General features: G+C 42.2%; 1 protein-coding gene across 4 annotated transcripts in view; it reads left to right on the top strand.

Moving 5' to 3' along the window:
* The window catches only part of adar (adenosine deaminase RNA specific), a 120,355-nt gene that overhangs the window by 19,125 nt on the left and 80,365 nt on the right, over window positions 1-20,865 (top strand). The window contains exon 2 of one of the 4 annotated variants that reach the window (XM_059980039.1): window positions 12,057-12,618. The exons of 2 other annotated variants lie outside the window; for them this stretch is intronic. The gene's annotated coding sequence lies outside the window, so the exon portion shown is untranslated. Of the gene's footprint in view, window positions 1-12,056; window positions 12,619-15,635; window positions 16,011-20,865 lie in introns of those variants that run through there. One more of the 4 variants, XM_059980038.1, reaches the window with a different exon arrangement.

The following is a 20,865-nucleotide window of genomic DNA, read 5'->3' as shown; positions in this document are numbered from 1 at the left end:
TCTCCACATTCACTGTATCCAGGCCCTTCATTATTCGGTAGGTTTCCATGAGGGGGGCCTTGCAAATATTAATGGACTTCCATCGTAATTCTTTGAACACGATACAAGAATTCAACTTTAATTCATATGTATTCTGTATCAAAAAGTCATTATTAAGTTAGCCAAAAGCAAGCAGTGCTCATGACAAAAAAATTATTTAAGGCGATACTATGAAACAGAAGTAAAGGGTTGGTATTACTTGAACATAGGAGGTGATCTGAGTGATATCCGTCACCTCCCTCTGTTTGACTCGCTTGTTGTTCAGTATTGGGTAGATTATCTCAATTATGTGGGTGTTTCTGACAAGATCAGCAATATCTGCCTACTTCCCAGTTGTGCTTTAAGGTGACAATTTTCTTGAAAGCTGCATTCCATCTGGTATAGGAACTCAAAGAGCTTTTTGACTGACAGAACACTTTGAGCATGCTTCTTAGCAGTGTCTGTGCATCACAGTCGTGCATGAGACAAGCCCAAATTCCTTGGCTTGTAAACCATTTGTTTTCAAATGGCTTTTTTCTACTGAGGTTGTACGTGAACATATATGCTCGACAAGAGAACATTAGAGTTTGAGGAACTTAGATTTGAGGTTTGGACAGGAATTTTTTTTAGGTGGGGGAGGGACAGAGTTGGGAAGGGTGACACGTTGTGTTGGACCTGTTGAGGGTGACATGCTGAGGACCTCTGATTTGTGGAGGTAGCATCATTCAGTACGGTAGCATGCTGGTTAGCATAAATCGTAACAGCACCAACGAATGGGGTTCAATTCTGTCTAAAGAATTTGTACGTTCTTCCCATGACCACTTGGGTTTCCTCCCACATTCTAAAACCCATGGATTAGTAGGTTAATTGGTGACGTGTGTAATTGCATGGCTGGGTCCTGTATCTGTAAATAAATAGACTAGAGTGTAGGGTCTCCATTTATTTATGTGATTCATAGCTCATGGATTCATGAGTCATGAGGGGCATTACTGAGTCATAGGGCATCAGAAATGAATACACTCAATCTTATTGGATGCTAATCTTTCAATCTTGCTTTTTGTTCTGGCACGTGACTACGTGAGGTCTGGTATGGAGTGAAAATGAATTGTAAAGCAGTTTGTCAGATTCTGAGATAAACAGCCATCTGTTTTGCACAAATAGACTGTATTGTTTGCGAAAATATTCCAAGCTTTGATTCGAGGATCTGGAATACTTAAAGTACTTTCCTCAGCCAAACATGAAATGGCCCGTGGCATGTATTCAACATTGTGCTGCCTGTCATTAAAGCACATCTCAATTATCTTTCTCAATTCATTAGAAAGGGAAGCGTTTGTATGCAACAGGGATTTTATTAATTCCATTCACTTCGATATAAAGACAACCAGTTGAGTGGGTTGAGCGCCTAGTGTGACATGCACATCCACACAAGGTGTTGGGTCGCTTTTTTTTGTTCTATCTGTTTATCAGCCAAGGGGTCTGTGGGGAAAGCTCAGAATCTGAATCTGACTGTAGCTGCAAGGAAGCAAAAATACAGAAGTGCTGAACTGAGAAAACCGAACTCCACTGGGGACTTGCTTTGTAGTCTTCTAAATTGGGATTGAAAGTGACTGACGACAATGTTAAATAAAGGATGATTAATGAGAATTTTTTTCCTGCGAACTTGAGCCACGTGCCTTAATTGTGGAAGTGCAGTTTAACTGTAGAGTTCAAATCAAGATCACTGATTAATTCCTATTGAATTGGTAAGTTGGTTTATTACTGTAACGTGCATTGAGGTACAGGGAAGAACTTTGTTTTGCATGCTATCATACAGATCACTACGTTATACAGTGCATTAAGGTAGTAAAAGGGAAGATTACTAATAGGGAGCCATTCGTGAGTCTGATAACAGTGGGATAGATGCAGCAAGGTAACAGTGGAGGGGATTCTAACTGGCTGCATAATTGTCTGGTGTGGGGGCCTCATCACAGGATTGAAATAAACTGCAGGGCATTGTAAAATTAGCCAGCTCAATTATGAGTGCTAGCCTCCATAGTATCCAGGGCATCTTCAGTGAGCGATGCCTCAAAAAGATGACATCCATCATTGAGGACCTCCATTACCTAGTACATGCCCTCTTATTGCTACCATCAGGAAGCCTGAAGAGCCACACTCAACAATTTAGGAACAACTTTTCTCTCTGCCATCAGATTTCTGAATGGATATTGAACCCATGAACACTACTTTTTTGGTTCCTATTTTTTCACTACTTATTTAGTTTTTAAAAAATATATAGTTATGTACACACTCGTAGGCACACACAGTGCCTCTAAAAGTACCCCCTGGAAGTTTTCACGTTTTATTGTTTTACAACATTGAATTGGCTTTTTTGACCCTGATCAACAGAAAAAGACTCTTCCATATCAAAGCGAAAACAGATTTCTACAAAGTGGTCTATATTAATTACAAATATAAAACATAAAATAATTGTTTGTGTAAGTATTCACCCTCTTTAATATGACACCAAATCATCACTGGTGCAGCCAATTGGTTTCAGAAGTCACATGATTAGTTAAACGGAGATCACCTGTGTGCTCAAGGTGTTTGAATTGATTGTGGTAAAAATACACCAGTATCTGGAAGGTCCAACTGCTGGTGAGTCAGTATCCTGGCAAAAACTACACCGTGAAGACAAAAGAACACTCCAAGCAACTCCACGGAAAGGTTATTGAAAAGCACAGGTCAGGAGATGGATACAAGAAAATTTCCAAGTCACTGAATATCCCTCGGAGTACAGTTAAGTCAATCAAATAGAAATGAAAAGAATATGGCACAACTGTAAATCAGCCTGGAGCAGGCTGTCCTCAAAAACTGAGTGACTACGCAAGAAGGGGACTAGTGAGGGAGGCCACTGAGAGACCTATGACAACTCTGAAGGAGTTACAAGCTTCAGTGGCTGAGATGGAAGAGCCTGAACATACAACTACTGTTGCCCAGGTGCTTCACCCATCACAGCTTTAAGGGAGAGTGGCAAAGAGAAAGCCACTGTTGGGGAAAAAAACATGTGAAACCTCGGCTAGAATTTGCCAAAAGGCACGTGGGAGACTCTGAAGCCAGCTGGAAGAAGGTTTTATGCTGTGTGTAAACGAGCTGGTGAGGGACAAAGGGATCGTGCCAAATTTCTGTAGCCTCCCGAGGAAGTAGTCACCTCACTGCAAGACCATTGCACCCTTCATGGCAATGTGGCTTAGTATTTGATTCTACATTTTATGTAGAAATAGTAATGCTAGTGTGAAGATCTGGTGCTGTGACGTTGAAGAGGAACCTGTCCCTATTACTGATTACGCTGGAGAAAGGAGGTCCACTTCGTTGCTGCTTATTTTCATAGAATTTATTTACTAGTGATTCGTCATCATTGTTATGTGCCATGTCATATTGACATAGGCGATCGAAGTCTTCTGCAAGGCCATGGTTGTTTTTGGCAAATGTTTCGATAGAAGTGGTTTGCCATTGCCTTCTTTGGGCAATGTCTTTCCAAGATGGGTGAATTAACGATACTCCTCAGAGTTTGTCTGCCTGGCCTCAGTGGTAGCATAACCAGAACTTGTGATGTGCACCAGCTACTTGTATGACCATCCACCACCTCCTGTAGCTTCACGTGACCCTGATTGAGGGACTAAGCAGGTGCTACATCTTGCCCAAAGGTGAGCTGCAGGCTGTCGGAGGGAAGGAGACGTATCTCCACCCCCACTGCCCGTCATCAAATGGCTTGCATGATCAACACTACTAATGATGATGTAAGCCACTTGAGATGGAGTCGTGGAAAGTAGTAATATCTGTCCCTTCATGCTGCTGCACCATTCTTCATTGCTTGTTCATTCACTGAAATATCCTGACCTTCTCTTCATACCCCTTGATCCTTTTTCCATTAACAATACACTCAGTGACCACTTTGAGGTACAGGAGTGGACCCCAGTGTGATCTACTGCTGTTGTAGCCCATCCACTTCAAGGTTCAACGTATTGTGCCTTCAGAGATGCTCTTCTGCACACCATGTTGTAATGTGTGGTTATTTGAGTTACTGTCACCTTCCTGTCAGCTTGAACCAGTCTGGCCATTCCCCTCTGACCTTGCTCATTAACAAAGTGTTTTCCCCCACAGAACCACCATTCGGATGTTTTTTTTTGCTTTTCACACCATTCTCTATAAACCAGAGACTGTTGTACATGAAAGTCCCAGCAGATCAGCAGGTTCTGAGATACTCAAACCACCCCATCTGGCTCCAGCAATCATTCCACGGTCAAAGTCACTTAGATTACATTTTTTCCCCATTCTGATGTTTGGTCTGAACAACAACTGAACCTTTGACTATATCTGCATTTTTTTTTATGCTTTGAGTTGCTGCCAAATGTTCAACTGATCAGATATCTGCATTAATGAGCAGGTGTACCTAATAAAATGGCCACGGAGTGTATGTCACCATGCCTCTGGAATACAGTTAATGACTTGTCCTCAACTGTTCTCCGTACTGGAGGATTCACTGGTTAATCACCCCGTGCATGAAGAAATGTCCTATTTCTGCTCTAAATGGCACACTCCATGTGGGGCAGTAATGGTAGCGCAGGAATGACATGGTAACATAGCACTAGCATAACACTATTAAAGTACCAGCAACTTGGGTTCAATTCTGCTGCCGTCTATAAGGAGTTTGTACATTCTAACTGTGACTGCATGGGTTTCCTCTGAGTGCTGCAGTTTCCTCCCACGTTCCAAAGACCTACCAGATGGAAGGTTAATTGGTCACGTGGGTGTAATTGGGCGGCACGATCTCATTGGTCTGGAAGGTCCTGTAACTGTGGTGTATCTCTGAATAAAAACAAATAAAAATCCTGAGGCTGTGACATGCAATCCTGGACTCTCCTGCCACAGGAAGTTTCCTCCCTGCATCATACCTGTCCAGTAGTGTTCAAAGTTTGAATAAGTTTCTGTGGTCTTCTCTTACTCTGGGACTAACTGATCCAATATCTCAAGCGTCAGTCTTTCCATCCAAGGTATCAGTGTAATAGGAGTTTGTTGGGGTTTCACCAAGGTCTGGTACAGCTGCAGCTAGACATCCTTCCTCTTGTACACAGTTCCTCATGTACGAAGGCCAACCGTGAGCTTCCAAATTGCTCACTGAGTCTAAGCACACACTTTGGGTGAAGGACTTGTTTCATCTTCAACAATATGGTGTTTTCGTAATTCTTAGCAAGGTATTCAGCATATATCTTTCTAAGAGCCAAACAAGCCAACTCCTTTTATACTTGTTTTTCTTTTTTGCCACCTTGTCTTGTCTTGATCAGCATTAAGAAGTATAGGAGAACTTTCAAAGTTCTTCATGAGAATCAGAAATTTATATCACAGGACAGTAGTGAGTTTACAGTCAAAAGGGGTCCTTGGCCAAGTCCCGCTCTTGGTTCATAACCTTGTCAATTATTCTGTTGAAGCACTCATCCAAACACATGTGATGAGTGCCTTTGAGGCCATTACCTCATTGTGTTTTTTTTCTCCGTTTCCAAATTAATGGATCTATTCCTCAGTGTCCTCTATGCTGAAGGTAAGGTAAAAGTTTTTTTTCTCTGTTTACCTTGTATAGGTGCCTCACATTTTAATTCACCTCATTTTAATTTCTCAGTCTTTATTTTCCCAAAGAAAACAAATCCAGTCTACATAGTCTTTTCTTATGACTATACTTCTGTAGTCTTGGTAACACCCTTTCAAGTCCTTTCATATTTTTGCTATATTTCGGTGATTTAATCTCTGTGTATAGCTCAAGTTGTGACTCCTACTTAGGTTCTCTGACTTTTAACATGATCTCTTTGCTGTCATATTCTATGCCTTGACCAATAAATTCTTTGGATTTAGTGTAAATTAAGATTTGTTGTAAACTAGGATCACCAACTTCAAATACATGATCAACTTTGGCACAACTGGAAGGGCCGAATGGCCTGTTTTCTGTGCTGTAGTGTTCTATGGTTCTAATGCCCGAAGCATTGTTGAGAATCCCTACCACCCATCCCACAATCTTTGACCCACTATTGTCAGAAAGGAGGTACAGGAGCAACAGGGACTGGGACTGCCAGACAGGGTAACAGCTTCTTCCCTCAGGCTGTGAAACAAATGAATACCCTGCCACCACTTTGAATTAAACCATTTTGAACAATATTTTATTAATTTATTTGTGGTTACTATTTAGCTCTATGTGTTATGTGTATTGTGGGTGCACCATGATCTGAAGGAATGTTGTTTCTTTTGGTTATATACATGTACAGTCAGACAACAAAGTTGAACTTGAACTGTCCCTTCTCCAATCATCCCTTTCTATCAAATGAACTTTGTGGTGCTGATCTCACTATCTCTGGTTCATCCCACAATGTCTGCGCCAAACTTGATGCCAGATTAAACCATATTCTCAGCTTGGTAATGTACCTGTCTAAAAGTTCTTTAAACATCACTATTGTATGTTCTTCCATCACCATTCCTGGCACCCACCACTCTCTGTGTAAAATAAAGGGTGCCCACGCATCTCCTTTAAACATTCCCCCTCTCACCTCAAAGCTATGCCCTTTAGATTTTGACATATCTGTGCTGGGAAAAATATTCTGACTGTCTACACTAGCTATACCCCTCATATTTATATAAACTTATATCTGGTCTCTGACACACCAGATGTTCAGTAGGATTTTTGCCAATGCTTATAATAAAACTGAGGTCTCCCTGTGAATGATAGAACAATATCATTTTGTAGTTCCTTCCAAGCAACACATAGGTTTTTTTCTCAATGATGTGCTGATCTGTCGATGTGAACCTACGTTTCTCCTGCTATGCTATTGTGAAGGATCCCACCCAACCTACTCATGGACTGTTTGTCCCACTCCATTCAGGGAAGAGGCTACATAGTTTCCACACCAGGACCACCAGACTTAAATACAATTACGTACTTTCCCCAAGCAGTAAGGCTGATCAACACCTCCACCCACTAACCTACTCTTCCACACCCTCACCCACCACTACTTTATCATTTCCTGTCAGGGTTACCTAATGTACAGATGCTCCTGTCCCTAACATCACTCTATGACCAATCAATCAATCTATATATTGCACACCTGATTCTGATAGGTGTCCTTGTTGGAGACTGAGGGTAGGAAGGGGGCTGTGAGAGGGGAGTCACAGTTTGGAAAAGGAGAAGGGAGGGAGCAGGAAGCACCAGAGTGACATTCCATAATGTTCAATAAAGCAGTTATTTGGAATCAAATGACCTTGTCTGGTGACTCAGGGCTGGTTGTGTCTGCACCTGTGCCACCCCCTGCCCCAGCACTCCTCTGCCACCTGCCCCACAGCCCTCTGTTGGCGCACCAACCCTGGCATTCCCAACGTCCTTTGCTCCTGCCAGATTTATGAACCTGTTCCCTGCTCCACGTTGACAATTATACTACTGTGCAAAAGTCTTAAGACACCCTAGCTATATACAGTGCCATGAAAAATTATTCAACCCTTTGGAAGTTTTCATGTTTTATTCTTTTACACAGTGGATTTAATTTGGCTTTTTTGACACTGATGAGCAGAAAAATACTCAATAGTCAAACGGAAAACAGATCTTTAAGAAGCCATCTAAATTAATTACAAATATAAAAGCCAAATTAAATCCACTGTGATTCAATGTTGTAAAACGTGTAAACTTCTGGGGGGGGGGGGGGGTTGAATACTTTTTAAAGACACTGTATATAGGCCTAAAACTTTTGTGTATACTTACTGTGATTTTCTTTTTATTAGTATTGTGTTCTTTATCTTATTGTGGTTTTGTGTTCATCAGCTCCAGAGTAACAATTATTTCCTTCTCCTTTACTCTTGTGTACTAGAAGTGACATTAGTAATCTTGAATCTTGACACTAGGTTTCTTCAGCACCACATGGGAGGAAAATAGGACTTACATTTCTGAAGTGATTTTCCTTTTTGTTATGGGATGCCTCGGAGTATTTTATGTCAGCGACGCAAGCTTGATGGTCAGCACAGGTAGAGTGCAGGGTCTGGTCCTGTACTGTATCGCGCTCTGTGCCATGAAATTTGGTGTTTTGCAGCAGCAGTACATTGCAGTATATAGTAATTAGAACTATAAATTACAATAATATATATACATATTAAATAACTAGTACAAAAAGTGGGGGGCAAATAGTGAGGTAGAGTTCATGGGTCATTGTCCACTTTATTGATGGTAGCAATGAAGAGGACATGTCTGGGTGATGGGGATCCTTAATAACTTTTGTTACAACCATTCAGGCAGATGGGGCTTATCAACCGTGGTTGGCAGCTTGTCTAGGAGAAGGAAAACCCTCATTCCCAGTCTCTGCTACCTTGCGGTTATACCTAGGGGAGGGCTTCGAGTAAACCCCGCTGAAAATCCCAAGCTGGAGTCCCTAAGGCAGTCCTACGTTGAGTTCAACACTGACTGGCAAATCCTGTGATGCCACTGGTCCCAAACTATATCAATCTCTGCCGTTCCTTTAGATTCATCAGCTGCACCGAGAGTGGGATCTTACTACAGTTTGCTCTCCGTATTGCACTCCCCCGGCTTGCGTATCACGTAGACAGCTGGGACGCAATGATCGTGGTTGACCCTGATAACAGAGGGCCTCAGCAGCCAGTACGCATCAGGCTCCCAACAATTAGCAAAGAGATAAAGCCTAAAAATCCTCTTAAGATTAGTTGAGTGGGAAAGTATAGAGGGCTTCCCTGCAGAACAGAATTCAATCTTAATTCATCCTGTCAATTCCTCTTCCTGCTACCAGTGACAGGCTTGTTACTGCCCTGTTATAAAATGCAACATTTTTCCCAGCGGCTTATTCTGCTTTAGAAATAGAGCTTGAGCACACACTGAAGAGTTTGCTCTAACAGCAGAGTTCATCTTTTAACTTGGGTTGTTTTCTCCGGAGTGGCAGGAGCTGAGTGGAGAACTGATAGAGGCTCATAAGATTATGAGAGGCATACTGTAGATAGAGTGTACATAGCTTGTGGGTGCCTGGGTTGTTCTGCCACTGGTGGTAGAGGAGGCAAACATGAGAGAAGAGTTTGAGGAGAGGTATGAAGTGTCGGTGTTGTGGTTTTCCCTTTATGGCAAAATCTTGAACCCAGGAGTGTAATGTCAAAAAAAGTTGGCTATTAAGATGGAGAGAAGGGTATATTTTCTTTAAGCATCTAATAAGTCACGATATGAGATACCTGTTACCATATACAGCCCTGAGATTCATTTTTATGCAAGCACACTCAGCAAATCTATAGAATAGTAACTATAACAGAATTAATAGAAGATTAGAGTGCAGAAGACAACATAAATAAGTAGCAATAATAATGAGAATATGAAATAACAAGATAAAGTGTCCTTAAAGTGAGATCATTGGTTGTGGGAACATCTCAATGGATGGGCAAGTGAGTGTAGTTTTCCCCTGGGTCAAGAACCTGATGGTTGAGGGGTAGTAGTGGTTCTTGAACCTGATGGTGTGAGTCCTGAGACTCTTGTACCTTCTACCTGATGGCAGCAGCAAGAACAGAGTATGACCTGGGTGGTGAGGATCTCTGATGATGGTTATTGCTGTCCTACAACAACATTTTGTGTAGATGTGCTCAATGGATGGGAGGGCTTTACCTGTGATGTACTGAGCCAAATCCACTACCTTTTGTAGGATTTTCTGTTCAAGAGCATTGGTCTTTTCATACCAGGCTGTAATGCAGCCAGTCAGTGCACTCTCCATTTGGCAAGTGATCAAGATCTTATTAAGATTCTTGATTGGTGTGGGAAAAGTTTGGCATAGGACCTTTTGCTTTCCAGAGGTTCATTGTGAAGCCCATCACTTCAGTGAAGTAGTCCACAATGCTTCTGTTTGAGTATGTGTCATCTGTAAACTGTAACCTAATCACTGAGATTGGTTCTGGAGTAGAGGCAACAAGCACAGACAATCTCCTGGTCATCCTGTACATAAAGTCTGCTTTATAGAACGGGAGAGCACAGAATAGGCCCTTCAGCCTATTACATCCATTACCATCTTTTTGGCCATCTCTATTAATCCCACTTGCCTGCATTAGACCATAAGACACAAGAGCACAATCACAATTAGGGCATTTGGCCCATTGAGTCTACACCACCAAAATGGCTGATTTATTGTCTCTCTGAATCCCATTTTCTTGCCTTCTCCCTGTAGCCTTTGATGCCCTGACTAACCACAACCCTATTGACCTCCACTTTAAATATACCCAATGACTTGGCCTCCACTGCTGTCCGTGGCAATGAATTACATAGATTCACCACCCTCTGGCTAAAGAAATTAAAGAATTAAGACTCTTTCTAAATGTCTTTTAAATGTAGTAATCAACTGTAATTTCACCACCTCCAGTGGCACTGCATTGCAGCTATCAGCTACACTCTGCTAAAAAAAAAAGTCCTTATCCCCTCAGGTCCCCCTCAAAATTCCTTTATCTTGCCTGAAACCTGCACCTCTTGATTTTGTTACCCATTCCATGGGGGAAAGAAATCTTGATACAAGTATCATCTTGTACTTCTTGTCAGGTCAGCCTTTTTCAAGAAAAACAACCCAGGACGTGCCCTTTTCTCATTGCTACCATCGGAAAGGAGGTACAGAAGCCTGAAGGCACACACTCAATGATTCAGGAACAGCTTCTTCCCATCTACCATCTGATTTCTGAATGGATATTGAACCCATGAACAATACCTCACTACTTTTTTATCTATTTTTTAAGCTACTTAATTAACTATTTTATATATATTTTACTGTAATTTAGTTTCTTCCCTCTATTGTTATATATCACATTGTAATGCTGCCACAAAGTTATCAAATTTCACAACATGTGCCATTGATCTTAACCTGATTCTGACAAATAAGCCCAACCTGTCCAATCACTCCCCATAACTTCTCTCCTTCAATCTATGCAATGTCCTTCCTGGTGAATCTTCTCTGCATTATCTCGTGCAGCCAAACCACTGTTTTGTAAAGTTACAACATAATGTCCTAACTGTTGTATGCTCTGCCTCAGGCTTTGAGCCCCTGTCAACCTCTTATCACTTTCAAGGAACTATGATTTGTACTCCCCCAGCACCATTCCTTAGTACTCGACTGCTTAATGTATATGTCCTTTCCATATTTGACTTCCCAAATTTCGCCACTTGTTAGAATAAAATTCCAACTGGCAATGCTCTTTCCATCTGATCTGTATCCTCTTTTCTCACTATACACAACACCAGCGGTTTCTGTATCAACCACAAACTTACTAACATGGCTGTTACATTCACAACCCAGTATATAGGTCGATCACCACCAGCAACGATCTCTGGGGTACTCCAGTCCTGACCTCCTATCAACAAGCCAATTTTGGATCCAATTAGCCAACTCACTTCAGATTCTAGATCAGCGCCTTATCAAAATGGTTTGCAATGGGTCATGTAGACATCATCTACCATTTTGTTACCACCTCACAGAAAAAGTCATATTCACGACACTAAAATTCCCCTGCACAAAGCCATGCTAATTATCCTAATCAGTTCATACTTGCCCAAATATATGTAAATCCAGAGGAACATGACATAACACTGGAGGAACTCAACAGGTCAGGCAGCATTTATGGAGAAGAATAAACAGTGTTTTGTGCTGACACAGTCATCAGCATCCCAGTAGATGGTGCCAGACCTGTTGAATTCCTCCAGCTTTTTGCGTGTGTTACTCTGGATTTCCAGTATCTGTAGAATTGCCTGTTTTTATGTCTTTAGATCCTGTTTCTTACAATTTTCTCTAATAATTTCACTATCACTAATACCAGTGTGTAGATTCCTGGCTCATACCTGCTGCCCTGCTTAAAGGAACAGTATTTCTTATCCTCCAGCCTTCTGGCCTACAAACTAGGAAAAATCTCTGCGGAGTGAGAACTGTAAAGCAGGGTAATTATAAATAAAAAAAAACTTGTGCTGAGCCTTAAGCACACCACACCAGTAACTAGGCACATTTTCTGTTTTTCAGATATATATCAGTCGCTCCCCCCCCCCGCCCCCCATCCGCGAGGGATTGGTTCTGGGACCCCTCGTATACCAAAAAACGCGGATGCACAGGTGCCTTATTCAACCTGACTCAATGCTCTGGACCTTGGGACCCAGCAGAACCCCAGACCTTATTTAACCTGTCCCAGTGCGGTGGACATTAGGATCCAGCAGCAGAGCTCTGAATCCGCAGTGTTTCTGTTCACGAAAATAATCACAATTGAAAATAAAGTGGAAATAATAAAGCGATCGGAAAGAGGTGAAACGCCATCGGTCATTGAAAAAGCGTGAGGCCATGTCAGGCAATGATCAGAACAATTTTAAAGGATAAAGTGAGAAAGGCTGTGCCCCGATGAAAGCTACAATTATTACTAAGCAATGCAGTGGTTTAATTATTGGGTTTTGGGTTTTTGATCCTCCACGTCAACCCGGCATGGTGGAGAGCACACTCAGAAGTGGTCTGTCACTGGATCAAACTCAGAGACTTCAGTTCCCAAGCCCGGCGCTGAAACATATGTTCTTAAGTGTTTTATACGCATTGAAAGGTAAAATATATACTAAGACAAACGTTTGACTAACTGGCGTTAAATAATACCGGATGTACCTGTTCCTGCTTACTTAGTAAGAGAACTTACGATTTTTTTTTTGATCCCGATCCAAGATAACCCACACACATCCTCCTGTATACTTTAAATCATCTTTAGATTACTTATAATACCTAATACAATGTAAATGCTATGTAAGATTATTATTATACTGCATTGTTTGGGGAATAATTACAAGAAAAAAAGTCTGTACATGCTCGAACAACAAGTGTTGGAAGAGCACTTCCGGGTTTTCTCGATTCGTGGTTGGTTGATTTTGCAGATAAGGAGGGCCGACTGTATATATTGGTTTCCAGTTCATTGGGACACCTTGGGACCAATACAGCTTGGCCCAATTAGCTGTGATAGTTAAAATGGAAATAATGGAAAATGTTTTTCAGTTCTTACAATGGGGGGGGGTATAAAAAGTACAATCTGCCATTTAACTGAGTAACAAATTAAGCACTACAATTACTACTACAGTGCTATAAAACCCTATTAGTCCTTAACAGTTGTTGATGGATGAATTAATTCAGTGTACACCATTTGCTGTGATTGTAAATGTAAATTGTAAATTGACTGTAAATGAACGGAATTACCTTGTGCAGATAGATAATGGACAACCTTTGTCTAATGCTTTTGACAGTTGCATCCTCCAAATCTTCATTTTCATTGAAACATTCAAGATGAATCATCTCTAAATTCTTTGTAGTTCAATTTTCACTCCTGGTCATTACTGACATCTCTAAGCCTGAATCCTTGACTGCAGGGAGCAAAACAGTTTTGAACTCTCTTGCTGTTTGCTTCTCACCAACTATCATGAAAAAAAGTCACCTTTTTTTGAACACAAACACAAGTAAATGGCATTATTTTAAAAACTATTTACTCTAAGCATGGTGAAGTGTCTATGGGACACACAACTGTACACGATTGATGCAAGTTAGAAACTGGCAACAGTCTTCCATCCCAATTCAGCAGCAAATAAAATGGTTATTTTCTTGATTAGTTTTTGTTCTTTAAGAGTGGTCCCAAATAAGCATCTGCCCTGATGGTAAAATTAACTGGAATCTGCTGCGTTTAAATAAATCAGGTCTGGCAGCTCCTATGGAGGGGAAATGAACAGCCAATGTTTCGGGCCAAGATCGTTCATCAGGATTGGAAAGTAAGGGGAAAGAAAATGGAGAGGGGAGGGGAGGAGCATCAGCTGATGGGTGATAGATTTATCCAGGTAAAGGAGGGGGGAGCTGGTTGGTGACAGGTGGAAGAGAGAAAGGGCTGAAGAAAAAGGAATCAATGGGAGAGGACGTGGAAGGAGATGGGGTTCCAGAGGGAGGAAGGTGTAGTCGATGGCTATGTCATGTGGATGGGGTAGGGTTAGAGGGATAAGGGTTCTGGTTCAAAATGTCGACTGGTCATTTCTCTCTGGTATGTTCCTCCAGTATTTTGTGTGTGTTTATAGATACAATTCCTTAGGATTTTCTTCAATAATTGTAAGAATCTCGGCCCACATCTGCTACCCTGCTTAAATAAAGGAACAATATTTATTACCCTCCAGCTTTTTTGATACCTTGACTGTGGCTAACAAGCTAGCAAAAATCTGTCAGTTTCCCAGAGTGACAACTGCATAGCAGGAAACTTGTGCTGAATCTTGGTCATGCCACACCAGATGTGTAGTTTTAACACCAAGTACTGGAGTAACTCAGCAGCTCAGGTAGCATCTGTGGCGCCTTACCCCTTCCTTTCCAGTCCTGATGAAGGGTCTTGGCCAAAACATCGGCTGTTTATTCCTCTCCATAGATGCTGCTGCTGCCTGACCTGAGTTCCTCTAGCACTTTGTGTGTGTTCGTCCAGATTTCCAGCATCTGCAGAATCTCTTGTGTTTTGTTGCCAGTTTTAAGTGAAAAGAAACACACACAGCATCAGGACTGAAGATGAAGGAGGCAGAAGCCCGTATATATACACGCAGGCAGGTGGCATGCCCTCATCCTTTCCAGTCCTCGTGGGTTAACGCACATCCCACTTAAATCCAAGTCAACACACACAAAATGCTTGAGAAATTCAGCAGGTCTGCCAGCAGCTATGAAGAGGAATAGACAATCGATATTTCGATCCAAGGCCCCTTACCGTGACTGGAAAGCAGCCAGAAGCCCAAATAAGGTGTAGGGAGTGGGAGGAGTACAAACTGGCAGGTGAGACCAGGCTGGGGAGGGGGAGGAGGAAGAGGATGAATCATGTGACGAGCTGGGAGGTTATAGATGGAGGAGGGAAAGGGTTGAAGAAGAAATATTGATAGGAGAGGACAGTGGACCATAGAATAAAGGGAAAGAGGAACCAGAGTGAGGAAGGTGTAGGTGATTGGCAGGTTGAGGAGGGTTACAGGGATAAGGGTCTTGACCCGTCGGCTATTCATTAACCTCCATGGATGCCGCCTAACCTGAGTTCCTCCAGCATTTTGTGTGTGTTTCACCAGGTCTCCAGCATCTGCAGTCTGTTTCCCTTGCATGCTGTGACGTCCAAGCCATGCTGCATCATAAGTTCTGCTAGCCCATTTCACTGCCTTTAATTTAATGAAGTCCATTTGTTTCTCCACTGGGGTAGAAGCAGAACCACAAGAATTGCTGTCCATTAAACAGCCCCAGACTTATAAGGTCAAAGAGCATTTGTGTGTTTGAGTAGAGACTCATTTTAAATGGATACGGTATATACAATTTTGGAATTGCCACAATGAGACGATGAACTTGCAAAGACAACAGTGCAAAACTTGATGACTTTATATCGGTAATCTTTTTGAAAAACTGAAAGTGAAACTGACTCAGCCCCCCTCTCAACAGAATTTTGCTCTGAGCAGGGAGGGCGGAGCAATTGCAGTTTACAACAGTATGCGAAGGCCCCCTAATCTAGTTATTGGAAATTACTTCTGCCACTAGGCTGCTCAGCCAGGAATCAAAACCGAAACTTAAACTTTGCCAAAGGAGCGTTTAAAGGCTGTATCGGGGCCCAGGAAGTACAGTGAACTCTGTTTAAAATAAGATTCTTGTAGCCAGAATTGTTCTATTTTAGACTTTGCATGTAACATATTAATAGATGTAAAATCCGTGCTCATTTTGTAGAGATTATTACTTGGCTAAACCTAGGCGTTTTGAATCTTCCTTGCCCCAATACAGCCGTTTATTAGGATTCAGCTAACTTCCTGAGCAGGAAACCTGATTTTTGTTATGAAACTCTTCCCTCTGAGTTTCCAGTGAGGAAAGAGGTAGTGCTGCTCCTCAAAGCAGGCGGTTCTGTCCGTGACTAAAGGTGGTGCCTTTGTTTTGAATTACCTGTGTGACGGGATTGTGCTTGGCCTTCCTAAGGTGGGTGTTTAATAATAGATATTTCTGTGAGCATGTTCATTTGGTTGAACTAGAATACCATGTCTGATTTAGTAATTAATTCAGCTAACTTTCAGAAGTGTGCTTTCTTTCCCAGATTATGTTTGCTAAGTATGTGCTAATTCAAATCCCTTTGCTCCCTTTGTGTTGGTTCTAATACAAACTGCTTTTAAGTCAGCCTCGTGGATTCTAGCACACAGTCTTTGTGCTGACAGGAATGAGTCAAAAATAGTATTAGGAACTGGAAGATTTTTTTAAAACTTTCTTTTTGTCTGCCATTCATTAGCAAATCTTTGAATTCACAATACAGAGACAGGTTGTTTAGCCCAACCATCTGGACATGTTTCTGACCCATATAAATCTTAGTCTCTTTTAAACTATGTATTTGCATGCTTCTCCACCTGGAAACAGAGTACTTAAAACTCTAGAAATATAAACTAACTCAAAAAAAGAACCATCAACTGTTTATTCCTCTCCATAGATGCTGCCTGATCTGCTGAGTTCCTCTAGGTGTCTGTTTGTTGCTCTAGATTTCCAGCATCTGCTTTATCTTCTGTCTTTTAAATTCCCAGTAGTTTCCTCTTAATGGATTATAACACTATTCCCATTTTTTAATAGTGGCTGCCATGCATGGATTAGTGTTGCATGGTATAAGCTGACGTTTGACCCCAGTATTCCTGCAACCATTATGTCTCAGTTACCTGACGCAAGAGCAGGTCAATTCCAGCACGGTTAGGGGTTTGTCATGGTAATTAATTTTTCAGGTGCCTTATCTGAAGTTCTTTAATCATTTTCTCTGGAGGGGCGAAGGCAGTAATAATAAACCTGATTCTGATTCAAAGATAGTAAGAAAAAGTGATTAAAGCTGCAGATTTTCAGTGCATATTCTTAATTAAAATGTAATTGTACATCAACCTATTTTCAGGAATCCTGGTTCTCTGAGATCTGATGGTTCCCAGTTCCCCACCTTTTTGGTACCTGGATTATCTGAACTGCCAGTTATTCCATCCCCATTCATCCAGCCCTCTGGATACTGGCCTCAGGCGCATTTAATGTAACGATTCGAGCTGGCTAATTGATGCCATGTCACACATTAGAGCAGGTGATCAAAGGCTTACTCAGTGGAGTAGGGTTAAAAGTGTGTCTTAAAGGAGAAAAAATGTAGATGTGGAGAGGCTTTGGAAAGAAATTCTAGTGATTAACGCCCAGGAAAGTGAGGTAGCACCAGTGGAGGAATGGTGAAAAATAATGAGGGATCAATAATAATGAAGCACATACACTCATTGGCCACTTCAGATAGTTTATTGATCCTGACTACAAAATTAGTGTTGCAGTAGCATTACAAGTGCACAGATATACAAGTATAGAAAGAAAAGTAAGGAAAAACAATAAATAAGTTACCACAAACAGTCTAACAGGAAGGGGTTATCACTTCCTCGGCTGTAGGTTGCCTCATTATAAAGCCTAATGGCCGAGGGGAAGTATGATCTCACATAGCTGCTGTTTGGAGCAGCACAGTTGTTTTAGTCTATTACTAAAAGTGCTCCTCTGTTCAGCCAAGGTGGCATGCTGAGGGTGAGAAATATTGTCCAGATTTGCCAGGATTGTCCGTAGGGTCCTTTGCCCTACCACAGCCTCCACTGCGTCCAGTTTGACTCCTATAACAGCCAGCCTTTCTAATCAGCTTATTGAGCCTTTTGCCATCACCTATGTTGATGCCATTGCCCCAGCTCAGCACCACATAGCAGATGTACCAGTGACAACAGACTGGCAGAACATGCGAAGGAGAGATCTGCATACTCCAATCTTTGTCTCCTCAGGAAGTGGAGGCGACTCTGGCCCTTCTTGTATGTAGCCTCCATGTTGGTGCTCCACTCAAGTCTGTCATCTAGGTACTTGTAGGTCCTCACCATCGATAGTAACAGGAAGCAGTGCAGTCTTCCATCACCATCTCTCTTCTCTTACTGATGTATTCAGCTTGCATCATTTTACAAAGTCCTCCACCAGGGCCCTGTATTTATCCTCCTGTCCTCTCTTTATACACCCAACAGTTGCTGAGTCATCAGAATTTCTGCAGATGACATGGCTCAGCGTTGTCTCTAAAGTCTGAGGTATACAGGGGAAACAGGAAAGGAGCCAATATAATGCCCCTTGGGGCCCCAGTGCCGCTTAATAGCCATGTCTGACGCACACCTTTGAAGCCGCACAAGCTGTGGTCTCCCAGTTGGTTTGTTGGGTAGGGGAGTGGAATCCAGTGTGGTCTTCTGCACACCACTGTTGTATGGTTATTTGAGTTACTATCATCTTAAACTAGTCTGGCTTTTCTCCTCTGATGTCTCTCATTAACAAGGCAAAGGCCACAGAACAGCGGCTCACTGAATTTTTGTTTCTCGTAGCATTCTCTGTAAATTCTGTAGAGATTGTTCTGTGTGAGAATCCTAGGAGATTAGCAGTTTCTGAAATACTCAAACCACCCATATGGTACCAACAATCATTCCACAAAGTCACTTAGATCATATTTCTTCCCCAATCTGATGTTTGATCTGAACAACTGAACCTCTTGACCATGGCTTTATGCATTGAGTTGTGCCACATGATTGGCTCATTAGATATTTGCAATAACAAACAGGTGTACCTAATAAAGTGGCCACTAGATGTGTGTGTATGTTACAGGTGTCCCCCCCCCTTTACAAAGGTAGAGCATTCCTGTGAAACCTTTTTTAAGCCGAAAAGGTGTAAAGCGGAGAATCATTAATTTATATGGGAAAAATATTTGTAAAAGTGAAAATCCTCTTTGTAATGCGAAACAGGTTACTAAGGTCATAGAGAGATTTACGAACAAGCACAAAAATTTTGAAGTTGGTTCTGCTTAACTGTAAATACAATATGTTGAGGAAGCAGGATTGTACTGGTTGGTTTAGACAGAATAAGCAGAGTTCCGGATGTTCCCAAGTCTACTTCTCTGCTTTCATCCCTGGATGTCTTGCTCCAATAATCACAGGCTCTATTTTGTTATCTAATGAGGTATCTCTTGTCCTCCGATGTCAAACTTTACCTTCTCCAGCCATGCTCTTCTTCGTAACCCTGTGCTTTCTCATCTTTCCTGCCTTAGGACTCTCGCACTTCTCATGACAGGAGCTTTGAGTATTGGTTTTGTTCGGTTTTACAGGAGCAAAAAGGTGTATTTGGAGGATATTGTCTCACTTGCTAGAAGGCAAAACTGCCCAGTGCATCATTGGCACCATCAGGGACAAAATAAAAGGTAAAGTTCCCACAGTCCCCCAAAGGTGTACCAGTGGGAAGGTTAATTGGTCATTGTAGACTGTCCTGTGATCAGGCTAGGGTTAAATCGGGGACTGCTGGGTTGCGCTGCTGGAAGGATCTGTTCTCCATCAATCAATTAATCCGACCTGAGCCTTGTTTGCCTCATCAGGCAGCAACTTTGCTGTTTCTTCAGTGTTTATTTGTTTTACGAGGTTAAGTTGCTAGCTTGATACGCAACCCAGCACAGGTGGAAAGCACGCAAAAAGCTGGCCCGATTCAAACCTGGGACCTCTTGTTCCGAAGTGCAGGTTCAGATACCACTGTATCACCAGCATGGACATATCAAATCAAAGCAAGTTTAATTGTCATTCAGACCATACATGGACACAGTCAAACGAGAAAGCCTTCCTCTGGGGTCAAGGTGCATAATATACTTCCAAAATCGCGAGAGACGAAAAAGCACCAAACACATTGTTATGCAAGAAAGCAATGTGTATAGTCCAAGTCCCTGAGCGACATACAGCTCCCGGCAATCCAGCCTGTCAACTGACCAGTCGAGCACTAGAGGCCAGCACCGAAGGGAGAGGCCAGCTCACAACTGAGCACGGACTCCATGCTACAGCGCCTCCAGTGTTGTCTCACCTGGACTGCGGTGCTTCAGGCCTAGTCCTCGCTACAACCAAGGCTGTGCTCCTGCCTTGTCGCAAACAAGAAAATCTGCCTGTCTCACCACCAAACAAGGGAAACAGGTCTGTGGTATCCCACATTATCAGTGTCCAACAGGGTCTTGCTATTGCAAAAGAAATGTCAATGACATTCACTCATGGTTTCACTGCACACTGCTTTTGCACACCAACTCCAATGTCTTCAGGTAGGTGGCAGCAGTACGGTCTGCACCCAGGTCAGCTCTGAACTTTCTTCCAGCCCGTCTACCGGCTTCTCCTTGATGCCACGGCCAGCAGCTCCAAACAATGAACAGATCACTGATGCGGTAGACCTGTTGTTCTTGGAGTTTGGTATAGTTTTCCAATCTTAAAAAAACACATTTTAAAAAAGAAAACTGTGCCTTTGGTCAGCCCCTGAGAGGCTGCTGCGTTCGAGCTTGCTACCATCTTAACTGAAGTATATATACTGAAAGGTGCCAGAAAAGGTCAGTTTCATCATGAAGGATCCCACCCAATCTGCTCATGGACCATATATCCCCGCCCATCGGGGGGAATGCTGTGTAGCTATCCACACCGGGACACCAGGCTCATAATAAACAGTTACTTTCCCCAAACAGTAAGGCTGATCAACACCTCCACCAACTAAACCCCCTCCACCCTCTGCCCCCCCCCCCACAGCAACACTTCTTTATCATTTCCTGTTACATTCATCTTATGTGCAGGCACTCCTGCACCTAGGGTCACTTTATGTACAAATATCTATGTATAAGATATCTAATGTATTTAAATTTATTGCACTTTTGTTTCACTGTGTTTTTGTGCTGCATTGGATCTGGAGTAACAGTTATTTTGATCTCCTTTACACTTGAATCTTGAAATGCATTTCCAGGGATTAGTATCTTCAAACG

Source organism: Hypanus sabinus, chromosome 9 (assembly GCF_030144855.1).
Source record: "Hypanus sabinus isolate sHypSab1 chromosome 9, sHypSab1.hap1, whole genome shotgun sequence".
Lineage (NCBI taxonomy): Eukaryota > Metazoa > Chordata > Chondrichthyes > Myliobatiformes > Dasyatidae > Hypanus > Hypanus sabinus.
This window is presented reverse-complemented; position numbering and strand designations above follow the sequence as displayed.